The 19411-nt window shown below is 29.8% G+C and overlaps 1 protein-coding gene across 2 annotated transcripts in view; it reads right to left on the bottom strand.

Moving 5' to 3' along the window:
• LOC145969687 (uncharacterized) overlaps positions 1-12994 on the bottom strand; it is a 49354-nt gene extending 36360 nt beyond the window's left edge. For both annotated transcript variants that reach the window (XM_083095842.1, XM_083095841.1), the window contains exon 1: positions 12514-12994. The gene's annotated coding sequence lies outside the window, so the exon portion shown is untranslated. The remainder of the gene's footprint in view (positions 1-12513) is intronic.
• Between the last annotated feature and the right edge of the window lie 6417 nt (positions 12995-19411).

Below are 19411 nucleotides of genomic sequence, written 5' to 3'. Positions count from 1 at the left end.
CCTGTTATTTTTCGTGGACAATAAAACTATATCACTTGTTATAACATTGAATTAATATTTTTAAAAAAAGGCAAGTAAATTTAATTTTAACTTTTATTGATTTTTAAAATTCAGTTCATCTAATCCTGCAAGTGACATAAAACAAAAAACAAATTAATTATAAGCTATAAATCATACTTGTTAAAGATATTTTTAAAGTTAATTTTAATTTGTTTCTATTTTTAATTAGATATGTTCTTTTATATATTAAATATTTCCTAAAGATGATAAAAAAATTATATGGATCAGCTACATCAAAACTTATTAAATATAACATTTCAAGATTCATGAATTTGATATTGCGCAAAGCACTTTTATTTTTTAAAATATAAGTTTAATAATTAATTTATGAGTTAAAGTAAAAGATTTGCTTTATAGAATATAATTTGATTTTAAAATTGTAAATATTATGTGTTATATTAAATTTCTTATAATAATTCTATCATGATTTTAATTGTATGATACAAAAAATCATGAAAAATTATTGGAAAAAAAATGATTACTAAAAAAATGTAGCCAAGAGCAATTTCAATCTCAGCAGCTTAATCGAAATAATAAAAAAAAACGTTAACCTGCATCGAGTGATATACATTCTAACTGTATGCAATGTTTACCGTTATAATAAATTTCAATAATTTATATCTTTTATATAAATAGATAGTTGAATTGAAATTTTTTGTCAACTTTTATAATAAAAAAATCTATTATTTTTAAAATTTTCTATTATTTTTAAGAATTTCCTGCGGCTTAAATAAATATCCGTCGAATTCCTCTTTAAGTTGATTCCTAATTAATTTAATTAATTTAAATTTCTACTCCTCTCGTAATATCTCTGTATGCTGTGGATAAACGAGAAACTGAACAAAGATTCCCACGGCATATTTCGCAAAATTTTTTTTGACCGCGCGATAAAAGCTCCCCCAGATGAACATAATTCGAATTGTACCGATCAGGTGCAGGTGCTCTCATGGAGAATGATGGCGAATAGGTGCGCCACGTTCGCACAGGTATGCTAAATTAGAAATAAAGCAGACGGAGAGGCTGCACTCGCATAGGCTCGACCGGCTCTCCTCGCCAGTCTCTTGACCTGACATTTAATGCCATTACACAAGTCGCGACTACTACTCGTTACTCTTTGTCCGCGTGGTGCAGATGTTATTTACTGGAATGACGATGATGCAAACGGAGAGAAACACACAAGGTTCGATACATATCATTATGCGAGAGGGCATGACAATGATCTCGCGCCACCTTATTCCAACGTGAAAGGTTGCGGCCTTCTCGCTATGTAAAGGCGATATATTTAATCACGTATGCACGTATATTGATTCATCGCTTCGATTAACATCGCATGTATGAAAGAGAAAAAAAGAGAGACAAAGAGAGAGAAAATAATAAAGAACGTTCATGCACACATGAATCAATATATGCACATTGATGACGAATATCTTTGAAATGAATAGACTTTCGCAAGTGCATTTACTATGAAAGGGATATTTCTCTTATAATTCTCAATCCAATTGATTTAAAATAAAAAGAGAAAATAAATCATTTATTGAAATTTCCCATGAAAATCTTGATTTATTCTCTCTTCTTATATTAAATCAATTGAATTAGAGAATTATAAGAAATATCTCTTTTATAATGCACTTGCGAAAGTCTATATGTAATTTACATAGAAAAGCCAAGTTAGAAAGTGTTTTAAGTATTTACAGAAGAAAGATAGAAATGGGGATAAATCGAGAAATTTTAAAAACACAGAAGTACACAAAACCACAGAAATACAAGCAAATTATACAAAAACACAAGCAAATTATAATTATAAGCACGTTATAAAGAGCATGCAAGAAAAAGTAGAAATCTCTCTGTAGATCTCTCTCTCTCTCTCTCTCTCTCTCTGTACAACATTAAGTAAATAAGCAGGTGCAGTAAATAAAGCTGCAAGTATTTATACATTAACATCAATAACAAACACATTGTTCTTATTATCTCTCCTACAATCACAGCCTGTAGGACTTTTTGCGGATCACGATTTTACACCCAGCTGTGCCCTTGCAAGAATAGCTTAATGTTACGAATGACGCATTATGTCGCAAGGGAAAAAGCGCGACAAAATTACATTTAACGCTAATGTCTCGCTATAAATGATCATTTTCCGTAGCCCGTTATAAATGTAAATTTCGTCCGCCAAGTCTGTTATCATTTTAAGACGATCATTAAACTTGTCAAATGAGTAACTAGTGTATTAAGTGCCAGCCATTAAGCGGATGCCTGAATATTTAAGCGATTATTGGTGTTTGCGAGATAAAAATTAGTGATCTTGAAATTTACGAATTTCATTTAAATCTTTATTTGAACTCATTATGCATTCCGTTGAAATATTTCGACCGCTCTCTCTTTTCTTCCACTGCATCATTCATGTGAATAATCGTCGCCTACTGAATCGAAAATTTGAATTAATCGATTCTAGATCACCGATTTGTTAGCTGCGTCTCTTTTTTCTTTCCTACTCTAAAGTTTGATCTATATTATATTATAGATAGGCAATATTGTGAATATTGAGTCAACGCGGAATTAGTATAAATCCAAGTTCCCGCAATCTCCAGTCTATAACGTCAGTTCAACAGGCAGAATTTGTTCCGTCAATATTTCACGACCCGTTATATGTATATCTATATCTTCGCTGCTTCGATGAAATTATTTATAAGCTCACCCGCCCACATAAAGTGTTTAATGCATTATAGATTAGCGCTCCGATCGATCTTCCGACCAATATGTTTTACTCAAATTGCAATAATTGATACTAGATGATTGATAAGAGAGAGCCATTAAACAATCGTAATGTATAAAGATCGTAATGTAATAATTAAATATTAAAATATATATTTTTACAAAGCGCATTATATTTATTTTGTAAAACGAGATCGATTATTACGTCGTATATTGACTGTCGACTTCTTACAATGACGATCCATGACACATTAACTCGAATGTCATTGATTATCAGACGGCAATATCGTTGTATGTGACTTTGCCATACAAGGCTAGATAACTGTCAATGTCAAAGAATTATTGTTCATTATATTTTTCAACGTTTCAGGCAAGCGAGAACAACCGCAAAATTATTTATCGAAATATACGTCTTCGATCGTTCGCTTCGATATTTCGCTCGTTAATAATTCATATCCGCCCTTGGTCCGCAGCCAGGAAGCAGAATTTTTCTTTTGAATATTTTGTACAGTCGCACGTGAAAGCTACACTCTATAAAACTATAATGTTTGCACATGTGTGTGCTTTAAAATATATGTATAAAATGCTAAAATCGATGGAGCAAATCGGCCTCTTTCGAGCACTAAACTTCTCATCTACTCATTTAAAATAAAAACTTTATCAAATATATATCCAGAATTTTCAAACTTAACGAATATAATTCAGTTTTACAAAAATTTTAAATAATAAAAATAATCCATTTTAAATAATAAAAATAATTATTCTAAAATCTAATATATCTATTAATATCCTAAAATCCAATTTCTATTTTTGCAAATATTATTGCTCATCGTCAAACATATAAGATATGTTTATAGAGTGGTTTTTACAACTAATAATTTTTCTAATTGATAAAATAATTAATTAATTATGATTAAACAATTAATATCATTGTTATAATCTCTTTGGAAAAATTAAATTTGGAAGGGTTTGCCGCTGTTTAAGCTTGCCCGGATTATCAGTGTTATATGGGAAACAGGAACGATCGAAGACGTAGCTGCTCCATATAATAGCAAAAGTTGCTCCAATTTGCAAGGCTTCCATTCCCGGATGCGATCAAGTCGGCGCGCTGTAACCACAATTGGCCGTATTTCCATGTCCCTTACGTACCGTAAATACAACATACATACGTCGTCAACGACCTCACAAACTTTGATTGGTTCGAAATTGGTTTCGAGCTCAATCAGACATACGGCGTATACTGTGTATGCCTGTATGTGTACGTATCGTCGCAATAAGCATTAATTCCGACGCCCGCTCCCTCCCCTCACGTCATCTCTTCAACGAGACAGCCTCCGTCTGTATGATTGTAAAATGAAATGACTCATTGTGCCCGGCATTACAAACAATGACATCGAGAAAGCACACGTTGGAACAACAGACGTAAAAATAATATCACTCGGATGAAAACACATAACAAATGCCTTCGAGAGAATTTTAGATAGCGATTCATGATTGTCGATACTCCCAACTACATATTACGCACACATATTCAATACATCAAAGATTCTTAAAAATAAATTTTCATAATATTTTTATAATTTTCATAAATAAATAAATAATTTTTCATAATTTTCTTAAGATAAATTATCATAAATTTTTGCAAATTTTTTCTCGTATATACTTATATACGAAGATGCAACGATGTCGATAGATATAATTTAATGACATTTTAATATCCGGCTTAGAAAAGCTGACTACACCAAGAGCAATAAAGGAATATTCATAAAGTTAAGGATTCATGCATTAATCATCGTTATCAACGATCATTATTATCTTATGAACGTTGTCTTCCTCATAATTTCATTTGCATAAATTGCAAACAAACTCCCACGATCCGCGAATTATTACATTTTCGTTTCACATGATGCGCACCAAGCATCGGGAGATTCGATTTTACAAGAGAACACGAATTAAAAATCATAATAGCGCTTGCGTTGCGTGTGCTTGCGTAGAGTGTCACGCGTGACGTGGAAGTACGCGAAGGCACTCAAGAGAAAATAGGCTGAGAACATCGCGACAAGGTGTGAAAGAGACAGAGAGAAAGAGGAAGAAAGCGACAAGGAAACATCTTTAGATGAATTTTTTGATTTATTGAGTTATCAGAGTCTTACCTTTAGGCGAGACCTTAAAAATAGGTTAATATCTATGATCGGCGCACTATTTTACTTCGTGAAGCGATTAAAGTAGAGATCCCGGGCGTAAATTGATTTTGAGATCAGCGGCTTGATATAAAGATAAAAACTTAAAACCGAAGAAAGCGTTAAAAATTACACGAAATTAATAATAAATATTGCAATTAATTAATAAAAAATAATAAAAATATTATAACCAATAAATAATAATAAAAATAATAAAAATCAAAATAATAAAAATATTATAATCAATTAATAAAAATATTATATTTTTATTATAAGTAGGCGAGCGTTAAAGACCATTTATTTTTTAGCGCATTTTCTATTTTCTATTTTCATTTTAGACATTTATAAATAAATCCGTAATATACCGGATAGCAGTTATTTTTCTAAGAGAAAACAGATCACGACGAGCATGTCGTGAAATAAACGTCGCATGCTTGTGCTTCTCAACAACGCAGAAGAAACAGTTTCGTGAAAGACGACGTACATTCCACGCATTGCATCGTACTGACGAGTCATCTGCTATACGAGGTGTTTCGTTTTTACAATTGTTGTGAGCAGCATCTCTTATCACTGTTCACGTCTCACAAGAAATATCGCTCATAAAGTATTTGCGATTGTAAATGAATGAGTTTATAATTAATTTCTGTAGAAAGGTTAAATCTATTCCTGAGATCTATTCCTATTCTTTATTGTAAACAGGATATTTAAAAAGTCATCGGGTAACGTAAGAATTAAAAAAAGATTTTTTTTTTTTAAATATCTAGAATTGTGAAATTATCTATTCTCTACGGGATATTTTTAAAATGAGATTTAATTATCTGATGTACAAGTCTAACGAGACTTGGCAAAATAAAATACATAAAGAAAACTGATTTTTTATAATTTTAAACATATTTTCTTACGCTTCAATATGCACAATTTTTGCAGACAATATTCTTTATTATATAATAATGTTAAAATTGGAAATCTAAAAAGTAGCGGAAAATGAGAACATCTAATAAATTTAACAAGGATCAACTCTGTATCAACCGAGAAACTTTGGGTCAGCATCGTATCATAAAACATTCTACAATTCCAGTGTTCGAGTTTCTCGACGATAGCGGTTTCGATTTTCTACGCGATGCTGGACATTTTCAATAAATTCACATCGCGGTAATATCAACATGACCATGTAGCAGGGCCATGTTCGTTTCGTTTCGCAAAAACAGCACCGGGCTAGACGATATAAAAATCATGAACGAAAAAAAGCAAACAAAAATTCAACCGCGTAATATCCTCTCGGAATCGACCAAAATATACAGGCGATGTCCCGACATACTACAAGAGAGAGATATTCATCAACGGGAGATTAAAACGGGACATTCTCGCGTGTGCTCGCACATACGAACGCACACGCACGCATTCGGATACCGTAAGATTTCGGTCCTTTCGGCCATTTCGACTGGAATATCTCTCGATGTACAGAATAATTCGACAAAAAGTAAACCGTGCAAAAAAGATCGTTTCCCTCGCATTGATGCAATATGCAAATCGATTGGCAATCAATCCAGCTGAGAACGTGGATTTTCCTACGACGCTCATTGTAAATTCAAATCGTAGAAACGCAAATTACTACGATCATGCGTTGATATATTATGATTACCGTGTGATCGACAATCTTGGAATGTTGATGTTGAAATACAGATAATTATCTTCTGGTTCACAATGTTGATAATTTTTTATTATTTTTTCGAAATTATATTTGAAGATGACCGTAACACTTATGTATTATCGTGTTTAATGATAAGCAATATTTTAAAATTGAATCTATCGGCTAAATATATTGAGAGAAATGTTTTAGATTTATCTTATTAAATTACAGTTTTTATAAATTTATTATAAATCAAAGTTTATCATAAATTATTAAAAGTTTATTATAAGTTTATTATAAATCAAATTTATTGCAACTTAATTACAATTAATTAAAAAATAAGATTTCATATTTGTATTTCTATCTTATTTATAGATATGAAGCTTATTTATAAAGTTATTTATAAAATAAAATGATGGAATTCCTTAAATATATTCAATCGCTTAAAACTCAATACTGCTGTCTCCCAGCATTCGTTATTCAGACAAAACTGCCTTTTACTTTAAATGAAGACAGTGTGAAAAAAAATGGGACAGCCTGTACACATTGTGCTAATCTGAAAATTCAGTTACAGAGATTATTCTCTTAAAGAGAATAAAACGAGAGAAAAGATAAAAATCTGCCGCGCCGGAAGTGCTTAGCATGCAGCGTGGATGCATTTCCTCCGTTAACGCAATTTTGCATGCTCGCGTTGCTTCGGATCTACAGTTCCATTCCGCCACTGTCGTGACTCAGAATAAAAAGTCAACGTTATCTCGCATATTATTTTTTCCGTTGGCTCATTGTTATCGCGAGAACGCTGGATTGCAGGTGTCTCCTTTTGCTCGTATCGACCGGGAGCTCGTATCGTGAGTGCTATCTAGACGCTTTGTACGTTTAACAGTCCACGTATCTGCACGCTGTTGCTTTAAAATGAATAATCAGCAGCAATAACAGGTCAAGCGTTTGAAAAAATAAAAAGCAAGGTAAATCTGACGGCCACAATCTTCAAGCAGAAGCGCGAATCATAAATCATGACTCAAGCTTCCTCTAAAATTGTCTGAGTCATTCTTATAGGTTCGTTTGGCACATCGAATATATTTCAAGACTTTTATATTCGCACTGCGATTTTCACATTATAAAAATTCACTATTGAAAAGAGAATTGTCTAGGACAAAATGTGAGGAGAAACTTAAATATATAATGCAATTATATTCCTGTATTCTTTTATCAATTTTTGTGTTTTTCATATAAACATAACTGATTAATATCGATTAATAAAAATCGACAAATTTTGAATATATTTTTTTATCGTAATTTATCTTGATCACACTCTTGTCACTTCTCTGCCTTCAATTTCGGTTAGATATGTTATATAATTTTTAAAGCAGTCGCATTATTTTTTAGGTGTAACAAAAAAAATTAAAATAATTTGAAAATGTATATTAAAGGGAATTTTTAACGAAATGTAATATTAAATTAATTTTAAATACAAATATGTTGGTTTCTATCCTACTTTGTATATTCATATATTAATTTCTTTTTTAATTTAATTATGAGCGCCAAATTATATCAGTAAAGAATGTTTTTTAAAAACAAAAACTTCCTCAGAAATAAGCTATAAAATTTGTTCTAAGGGTTTAGTGTTTTGTAATTATTGTTTGGAATACATGAAACTCACTTGACACAGATCTCATTTTAGGGATGTAATTTCAGTAGTACTTTAGTATTAAATAACAAAGTGAAATTACATTGTAAATTCTGCAGCTCTGGAATTTATTATTCGATTAATCGCTACAAAGCTTTGAACCGTTTCAAGCAACGAGAATGCTCGCGGCAGAAATAATTTGTCCTCCAGAGTAAGGATGTTTCGAATGTCTTTCTCTCTATCTTTTAGCCAGCGTTTAGACATTTCGTTCCGAGATAAGTAAGAAGAGAACGCGGGCACAGATGAGTCAGACGTTTCTCCTTAAACTTTCTAATATCGTTTAAGAACTCGCAAAAGATGCGCTTCCTGCTTGCAATTCTCGACCGACAATAATCGACCGAAGCAGTATTTGGCGACTTGAAAAAACGGCAAATAATCGTGGAAACACTTTACATTTTGATGCCCGAAGGTTAATCGCATGTCAAGCATTTTCTCATTCGTTAATCGTTTGTGCGGAAAGTACGGGTGATAAATGAGTACGTCAGGGAAAAGTTACAGGCATAATTGCTTGATGGGAACCATGCAGTCACGTGCGCCACTTTATTTATGAGATGTGGAAGAATGAATTCACGTGAGGCTCGCGCGTGTATCATTACTATGAAATATTCGAATAATTATAGTATGCAATTAAAGCTGAGAGCAAAACGATTCAACAGTATTGTGAATAATATTATATGTATAGATATTAACTATTAACAGATAATTAATGGATATTAATGGATATTATTCTATATTTGACTTTAAATTCAAAGTTTCTCTGAAATTATATTCTCTAATATATCTCTCTATATGAGATAAATGTTGCACTACAATTTAATATCATAAATTATATCTTCTGGATCAGCTATTAATATGTAGATATTAATAAACGAGAATTACTAAAACTAATAATTCCGTTGAAACATATATTAGTATGTATATGTATTATTGTACTACAAATCTATTGATTTATACAGAATGAATAATTTATATTTAGTTTATACAATAACACATATTGAATTTTTAAATCGTAAAATTATTTTATGCAAATTTTGAATCAAATGTAAGTCATCTGCACAAAATGTAAGTCAAATTTATTTAATAATTTATATATTATCGTTTTTTATTATCGTTTTTTTATAAAAAATTTTATCTATGAAAAAACATTATAAAGGTTACAAGCGAAATACTGATGTAGTATGCGATAATAGAAATTCCTTTAATTTAACTATCATCGCGTCAAGGGTTATTACATAATGTAATATGCAATTCTAAGTTTTCGTCGAGCTTTTAAGGATTCTCGAAGTGCGATCTCTTTTAAATAATAAAATGCATTACTATAATTAGAATTGTTACGTTACTAGTAAGAATTAGAATTGTTACGTCAAATATTAAAATTGTAGAATAAATTTTTCGCAGAAAAACAATATCGGCTATTTTATTCCAATTATCTTACTACTTCCTTACATAACATTATAATTATATCAACGAAAATTAGAAAATAAAAAAATTTATTTGATGAGAGATAAATTAGTGAAAAATGAAAAAATTGAATTATCTCAGTTCTCGTGAAAAATTTCCATCAATAAAACCATCTTTATTGAAATCGCGCTGCGATTCCAATGGAAAATTTTTACCTACAAAATACTCCATTAAATCTCCATTTATCTCTCCGACAAATCAAATCCCGAAACGAAGAAAAAATCAAATTGATTTTATTTCGCACCTTCAAGAGCGAACAGTCAACAGCACTCATTAGAGTTTGCAGAATCGAATGCGCGCAAATTCGCCATCGTAATATCTCATGCATTTCAATGAACGACATTTTGGAAATAGATTTATTCTTGTGGCAAGAAGGAATAGAGAAATTAATTGCACTCGAAAACTATAAACTGAATTAACATCACCAAACACGTTTCTCTTTCTCTCCCTTTTTCTCCCTTTCTCTCTCTTTCTCATTCTACGTAAATATATTGCTGTTGATTGCGAAATTGACCAATTAACAATGGATATGTTGCAAAAATCAATATCTCGACTGCGTATCAAATGTTGTTCTAAAACTCATCTTGTATTTCCACTATTATATGTTTCACAATATAATTAGTCTTTAATTTATATGAATAATAATTTACATGTAATTTTATAATTATGATATATTATGTGAATATTAGAAAGATATATTTTTATATATTAGAAGATATGTTATAAAATATAAAACAATATTATATTTAAAAATAAAAATTAAAAATGCTTCGTCATACACATTATATAACATATTGATGTCGCAAAATATTGATGTCGCAAAAATTTCTATCGATAAAAATCAATTTACATTTAAATCTCACTTTTACAATGAATAAAATTTCCATTTACAAATTGTTGAAATTTATAGAAAAAATCATATTATTTTATCTTTTCTTTGATCAATCATAAAATATACAATAAATTCGAAGATATATGTATAATTAAAAGTATCATTAAAACATAATACATAATTAAACTAGTAATACCTCTGTCTAATGTTAATGTGTTAATATTCAATCTGATATAAATTCGCATACATTATGCAGTTTTCAGCCGAAGTATTTTTTTTATGTCATGATATAATGATACCTAAACAACAATCAGGAATCATATGTATATCAGTGATCTCTGACGTGACTGTTCCCACACGTGTGCAATTTAGAAATCTCGTTTTACATATATCTATACTAATGTTACTAACCAACGAATAGAATTTCATCAGAACGAATGAAACAATTTCAATAATTGGCGGACGAACGAATAAAAAACCTAATTGATGGAAAATGTGTTAATCGATATATCAAATACCATTTTACTGGTATAACAAATTGCTGTCTTTCTCAGCAAATAATTATACAAACAATAAAAAACTATTTTTGTTGATATTTTTATTTAATCCATGAATATATTTATTTCTTTTTGCATAAATTACAAATGATTTTTTCCGCATCGTAAATCATTGATGATACAAGTTGTCGTTGCTAAGAGGTCAACATTTAAAAAACATTTTACATATATGTATATATTTCGAGAGAATTCTCTTTCATGAATACATATGCATACATATGCGTTGTTTAGTTTACAGTTGATCGCCTTAAGCTACTCTATGCCTTATTTTTAGCTCTTTAAAGCAACGTCAACGGAACTGGCGCATGTTCGTTCTTACATGAATATCCAGGGCAATAAATCTGTACTTAGCTACTCAACAATCGCTCTAATTGACATAGACGAACCAATACTCGAGTAAAATAAAAATTGCGTCGCGATAATACACGATAAAACTAAATCAATCAAAATTAACTATTATATTAATTATTCTATTATAAGGAACTATTCTGTTATAACCATCTTCAAAAGAAAATACAAAATAATCTACGTAGAGCGGAGTTAAGAAAGTCAAGATCCATCTCGTCTAACTTTGGATAATGAGATGTTAATTTCAAAGATGTTCAATACAGTTAATTACAGATTTGTTTTTCTTTGAAAAAAATTTTTATTAAAAGCTGAGAAAGATAAATTTGCCATCTTCCCTTTGCAATAATTTTTTTCAGAATATTTTTTGTAGATATGTAAAAAAAGAGAAAAGGAGACAGAAAGAAAATGGATGATTTCGAGTCATCTTTTGAAATAATTTATCAATGTATTTTTTAGTATATTTATATGTATGTATATACAACTCTTGCAGAATTACTGCAGAATTCATTAATTAAATTTGATTATATCGTATTAATATATATTTATAAAATTCAATAATTTTATTCTATTATTTTTTTAAATATTTTTCTTTATCTATGGATGAAAAATGTTTGCTCCAAAAAACATTAATATTTTCATGGGTTTTATGTTATTATAACAGATAATGTTTATTGTTATTATTGAAAATATGAAATATAATTCATAAAAAATATATCATATTTGATCATAAAACTAACCTCTTCGCGCTTTTAATTTAATTTTGCATTTTTTAATTCAAAGGAAAAAATAATGAAGATTTAATGAAAAACTAATTTTTCAGAAAAGCAAAATTGATAATTATTTTCTATTCGATAGATATATGGTAACCAAATAGCCATTATTACAGAATGTAAATCTAAAAACGATTTGCACACAGCGGATGATCACAAACGTAAATGTAAACAAAATTTGCAATTCAAAGTTTGTGAAGGGTATGCAACGATACCGTTATCAATTCGACGCAACTAATATTTCCATGAATAATATCTACAAATATCTATTTTACTTACTACGAGCAGATCTGGACGTTCTGTTGTCGAAGACGGCAGCAACGGCTCCGCATTATCGGCTTCGCGTACCTCTACTTCTGTCTCCGTTTCTCTATCGCACTCCTCCACGACGAGATGCTTGAAGTTAGCGGCCGGCGCGGTCACTCGCGCGTTCTAACCTTCGTCCTTTTCTCGCGCACCGTTTCTCTATTCCCTCTCCTTCTTGCACGTTCGCGCGATTTGCACTACACCTGCGGGGCACAACACACGGTACCCATGACGACGTTCTCTCTTACATTAGCACTTATGATTATGTGCGGTAATTTTCAGCTCGCCCGACACCAGGGTTCCCCGAGTGAGTTTGCTTGTACAACCGACGGAATTAAATACGCGTGATATGTTAAAAGTGCGACGAGGAAGCACGCGGTTTTGGCTACGATTTGGCGCCAAGTATTTGGCGCGCGGACGAAAACCAACTTCACTCGATGACGGTTGGCGCGCTACTGACTCTCCGCGCAGGTATAGCGACGGCGCACACTTTTCAAGCTCTCGAGACAGTCGCGCGCATGCGCCGCGTGCATGCGCCGCGCGCATGCGCCGTCACAGTAAAAGGCGAAAACGCGCGATCCGCGTTCCTGCGGTTTACGAACGGAAGATTTAGTCAGAAAATAATGCCGTCTGTTTGTCAAGCCATTCATCTCTCATCGGTAAGTGGTATTTATTTTCTTTGTCGCACAAGTTGTGTGCGAATAAGGAATAATATTAAGATAAACCTGCGCAGATCGTCAGTGATGCACGATCGAAAATGTCTGATAAAAATGTGACGTTTCAGACGCGCGTTATTCTGTAAAATATGTCTTCTTATTTATATCGATGATAATTTTTGTGAGGATCGACAGAGTGATTAATTATGCATAAAGGTAATCATATCCAAACTTCTTTAAGTAAGTTTTATAAAATTTATAATGATTGACGATCAACGCAGGTTTCGAAGTATGTAGGTTAATATAATAATGCATATGATATATTTTATAAACGTTTTTAATGGATGCTTTTCGTTTGAAAATTTTATATCTAACGCTTACAAAATTTTTGCATTTTAAATTCCCAATTGATTTTTGCAGTAATCTTGAAGAAGATTACAATTTTTTTATCATAACCTATAAGAAAATAAACACGCTCGGAACATGATTTCTACGACTTGCTAGAGATAATCGACTTGGAAAAAATTTATTATTAGCTATTCGTGGATTACGTATTCGCGCATACGATCTATGCCGTGAATGGAATTCTGGTAGTAAAAGGCGGAAATTCACGGCAGGATAATGTCATGAATATACAGCGCATAACGCAATATCTATTGTTCTTCGGATTTTCCTGAATAACTGCCTTTGAATGTGCCAACGCTATAGATTACGTTTAAGCACAGAAAGAAAAAGAGAGAAAAAGAAATAATCGAAAAAGATATTCACAAAGTCTGAAAATCTGATAAAGTCTCAAAGTGATTAATTAAAATTTAATACGGTAACCAATTTATTATTATAATAAAATTTATTATTTATTTAAATTTACTATTATTTAGTATTAAAATATGTTAATATATTTAAAAATATTTTATTGATGAATATTTTAGTAATATAAATTAATTGAAGAAAAAACAAGGAAATAAATTGTTTTTATAGCAAATTCATATGTTGAGAACAGTAATATAGTATACGTAACATAATATTTATTTTGAATTAAAATACTGTCATAGAATATGATCGATGCGCTACACAAACATGTTTTATAATTTGCGCACATTTTTTTCTTGAATTATTTGAGAACACAAATTAATATGAGACGGAATCGTAATTTGTTATCTTTAAATAAAATTTTGACGTTGAAGAGACATGGTGAAACTTAGTCTCATATATTACACAGTATTTTTCTGCAGGCGCAGATGGTAATTATCTGCGAATGTATATATACTTATATGTATATGTGAATATACTAGGAAAAAATACTAAGTTATCGGTGTGATGCATACTGTTATGCTCGTCTTTTCGTTACGTGCTTCGCCTTTGAAAATTGTATATACAGCACCGGAAATCAAGCACGTGACAGCAGTAATCGTTCTTTGTATTGCTGTTTGTATTGTTTTTGAGTTAGATAATTGCTAGGATAAAAGTCACCAGTCAATTATTATGATAATTTTAATGAATGAATTACTTTAATAAAGAATACTTTTCACAAAAGTGTATCATAAAACGTGAATAAATTTCAAAATCTTTAATTCTTGAAATTCCTGATATTTAACAACAACAAAATGCGTGGAATAATATTTTTTGAATATTCTATAAAATTTGATTAATAAATTTAAAGATATATTGTATTAAATTCCGAGCAATTATCTAAAAACAAAAATTTACAGATTCAAAAGAGTCAGAATAAATTTTTCTAAATTTTTGCTTAACTTATGCTTTCAATTTTCCACAAAATTTCGCACAGATTTGTGTCGGTTGCGTTTCACGTGACGGTGATATGCGAGACCGTTGTGATTTTTATTTTTTGCGTAAATCACTTCACTCTGACATCCACATGACGGCAGGAGAATGCACTTTTTTTTCTCGCGTCTGTTACATACATAAGGCTTTATCGCGCGTACACGCGATAAAATGCGAAAATTCGCTGTATATTCGCTGTATATTCGTTTTGGCGCATGACTTCCCTAAGTTAGGTATTCGAAAATTATATTTGCTGTTTACGATAATTTATTGACGAATGCTCATTTATTTAGAACTTTATGTAAAGCTTTTTTATTATCCTACGTCACAATTTTAATAGTTTACCGTCATTATTATATATTGTATATTGTATATGTCGAGAAACTTTTCATATATGATCGTATACTGAATATCATTACAATTGAAAAACGTAGCGCGGATGTTGCGAAAAAATTTACGAGCGACCTTAGTTCTTTCTACAGATATGATTACACTCTAAAACTTCCGTCTTAAAGTTATTGCGCAGTAACGAAAAGTCTAATGACTCTCTTCTGCGCGAATTGATTAGTTTTACGGAGAAAATTCTCGCTATATTTATTATGCAATATGTTTCAAAAATTGAATCAAATATCCTGTTCGCGTATAGTTTCGAAAAAATTAGAAATCACTAAAAAAATGTAAGATATTTACACAAGAATGCTTATTATTTCATTTCGTATTGTTATCTACGTATATATTTAACGAATATTATATGAGCGATTTAAAATTGCTAACTTTCTATGAACAAAACTGGCAACTATAACGCAATCGATTTCTACAGTGTCAGTGAGCATGAAAAATATAACTTGACCGATTACATTTCTCAGTGCACGAGTCACACGTTTAGATTGCTGTAATCATAATTGTTGCAAGATAATGCTAAAATAAGAATTTCGCAGCACATTTTTTTTTTAATAGACTCGAAAAAACAAGCCATTGCTCAAAAATTTGTATTTGCCAATAAAAGAATAGAAGCGTTTAAGCATGACGGATAACAAAAAATTAATTCCTTTATGTAATGATCCACGGATGTGCGGTTCGAGTCCTTGCGCGCATAATTCGATCCATAGATCATGTTAAGTGAATCGTAAAGCGAGTTGTTTGATGAACATGCTTGACAAGCATCGACGAATTGTCAGTTCATTACGCAATCTCGTTACTTGATTTATATAGGTAAAATCGATAACTCATATGAGTCAGTGCTTATACTCTGCAGGTGTGTATTTAGGGGATTCCACAAATCAATCAAAACAAAAAATGATATATGTCTGTTCACACTCACATTGCATAATATATAATTATCTTGCGCGTGTTATTTTTTTTAATTACTCATTATTAGAAAGGAATTTTATAAACGCTAAAAACTAAAATCTAAACTAAAGTTTTCAGTATTTAATAATTTTATAAAAAAGAAAATCTCTTTTATAGTAGTAAGAAATATAAAAAAAAAGAAATATTTTTTTGTGTAGCATGCAAATATATATAAAATTTAAATTTCAAAATCATCATTGAATATTTTAAAAGTAAGATATATTGCGATTTTTTAAATTAATAGAATTTATTCGAAAAAACTGAAAGTTTTTCTTTTATTTTGTTACTAATATTTACATTTATTTTTTGTACGAATTTAAATTTCTTATAAATTCCAAGGATTTATAATCATTTATGCTTTATAATCAATTATGTAATGAAACTACTAACATTTCAAAATTAAATATTTAATAAGACTAATCTTTCTTTTCACGTATTTATTTTCCAAGGTAATGTGTGGATCTATATTATATTTATATAAAACATTCTTATATTATTTTAATTTAAATTGTTATAAATTTTTTTTAAATATAAGAATTATATAAATGATTTAAATTGTTAGGAATAAATACAATAATAACTAAATTACCGAGCTCAACGAGCAATTAATTTCGCAAATAATAAGTAATAAAATAAATTATATATCTCTAACCTTATAGTTGTTCTACCGTCGCTCTCACTTGCCTTGTTTCTTCTTCTATCTTATTAATCCTTTGCTGGGTCTTGATGGTATTTGCACAACATTCACTCGCGAAAAACATGATGGTTATTCGCATATTAATCGCTAGAATACAATAGTTGCGTGTCGTTTCACAGTATGTTTAGCACTTTCAACGTTAATCGCATAAACGATGCGAATCTTATTATATTATAATGAAAGAATAACACGAAAATTACGATCGCACACGAAGCTACAATCCGTTCAATATTCGAAAATTGTGCGAACAAATGTATATGTTGTAATATGGCACTGATATCACACACGAAACAAAATATTTAGCTCGAAATATTGTTAAAGAAACAATTATTGCCCGAAAAAGAAAAACTTCGTAATTAAACTAATTTATAATTCCTGTCTTTTCGATTTTTAAATGTATAATCCTTACGAGTCATCAATTGCGAGAAATAATTAATTATGTAGATGGATAATCTAATTGCTCACAGTGAATGATCGCATTTGATATCTCGTAATACTTGTCGCGTTTGCATTCAGAGAGATACTAACAATGAGAGGAGATATACGGAACGTCTCATGAATGACAACAAAGCAACTGAGAATGACAATAAAGCGACCGCGCATGAATAATAACAATGTTATACGTCATAAAAGGTGAAAATCAAATATAATATAACACTTAAATAACACAAATTCTTAACGTTTATTTTTGCGACGTATTATATTTTTATGTGATAGTTTTTTTTGTCATTCGTGCGACGAGATTTGTTGCTTCGTATGTGTGTCATTATCCTTTGAAACGCGATCGGAAGATACTCTAATTTGCAATTATATTCGCTACAATCATTATAATTAGTTATTATTAACGAATAATTAGTTTCCGCGTAATCGTATTTACATCATTTACATCTTTTTACGTCATATTTACGTCTATTTATCAAAGCAAATATTTCGCATAATTGATTTAAATAAAAAGTAATAAAAAATGACAATATTTTATCATTTTATTCAATATTGACAATAATAATTGAGTGATTCAGATTGCCAAATGGTACTAATCTATTTAAACTCGATTTCGAATTATTAGCAGATTTGAGATACGGACAATGCATTCTATCACATTAATCAGAATAATTACATTAAATTCGTTTGTTTTCAAGGTCAATCAAATTGTACAGTTTAATCATTTTTATGTATACTTATGGTAAAAGTGAACGCCAAAGTCTTTATTTCTTAAATTTTTGTTTTTCAGATTTGTGCCTTAGTATCTGAGTCACTCAATTATTTCTGTATAAGAAATTTAATATAATTTTTGTGTTGTTCGTTGCAATATGATAAAGTAAATGTCACGTGCGAATAATATCAAGGGTGAAAGTCGTAAAATATAGTGTGATCGTGTTTTCGCGAATGAGTATTACGTGCGGTCCATAGCAGAAGAAATAGCAAAGAATAAAAAAAAAGACGTCAAAAGACAGGTAAAAATTTTATTTATTATTTATAAAATTAATTTCGCATTAGTTTTTATCACAATTTTAAATTATTTTGTAAAATAATGTATATATATATATATATATATATATATATATATATATATATGTGTGTAATTTAAAATCTCTTTATAAAATATATTTAATAAAATATTTATACACAATAATTAATATATATAATATTTCAAAATTATTTAAGATTTATAATTATTATATAATTATTTGAAATTTATACATATTACTTTTATGTATATAAAAATTAAATTTTTTTTTATTATGTTTTATAAAAATTTATATCTAAAGAGACTTTTTCTTTGCACATTGTATAACTTTTTTTATTACATATTAATATTGTTAGAATTATTAACTTTATTGTTAAATTACTTTTTTAAACTTTTATGTGTATTAATTTTGGACGCTGTTTTATAATAGATATATTTCTTCTTTATAGATTAATATTGTATATTACAATTCTCCATTGTTCCATTGTATGCATCGGTGAGTATTAAATTATTTTTCATTTTTTAATCTTGTGATTTTTTAATATGATATAATAATTTTGCAAAAATTGTTGAATATATATAGATGATGTATAAAAGAAATAAAGAGAAAAAGCTTTTTAACAATGGACATTTGCGCATACAAAAATTTTCTGATGGTTGTTTTTATATTGCACAAAAAGGCAAGTTCTGTGGTATTTAAGATTCTGGCATATTGAAAAAATAATTTGTTAAAAGCTTTAAAAGCTTTTATTTAATTCGAAATACTCGCCCACATTTAAAAGTCTGTAAAGTTCGTGACTATTCTCTTTGCCTTTCATGCAAAAATATTCGTTAAAGAATTTTATTTCGCATTTATCATAAAAAACGAACATTAAATTAATTAAATAACTGTTATATATATATATATATATATATATA

Source organism: Camponotus vicinus, unplaced genomic scaffold (genome assembly GCF_025532165.1).
Source record: "Camponotus vicinus isolate PSW18456_S1 unplaced genomic scaffold, iyCamVici1.0 SCAF_4, whole genome shotgun sequence".
Taxonomy (NCBI): domain Eukaryota; kingdom Metazoa; phylum Arthropoda; class Insecta; order Hymenoptera; family Formicidae; genus Camponotus; species Camponotus vicinus.
Note: the sequence above shows the minus strand (reverse complement) of the source record. Positions and strands in the feature narration are given on the sequence as shown.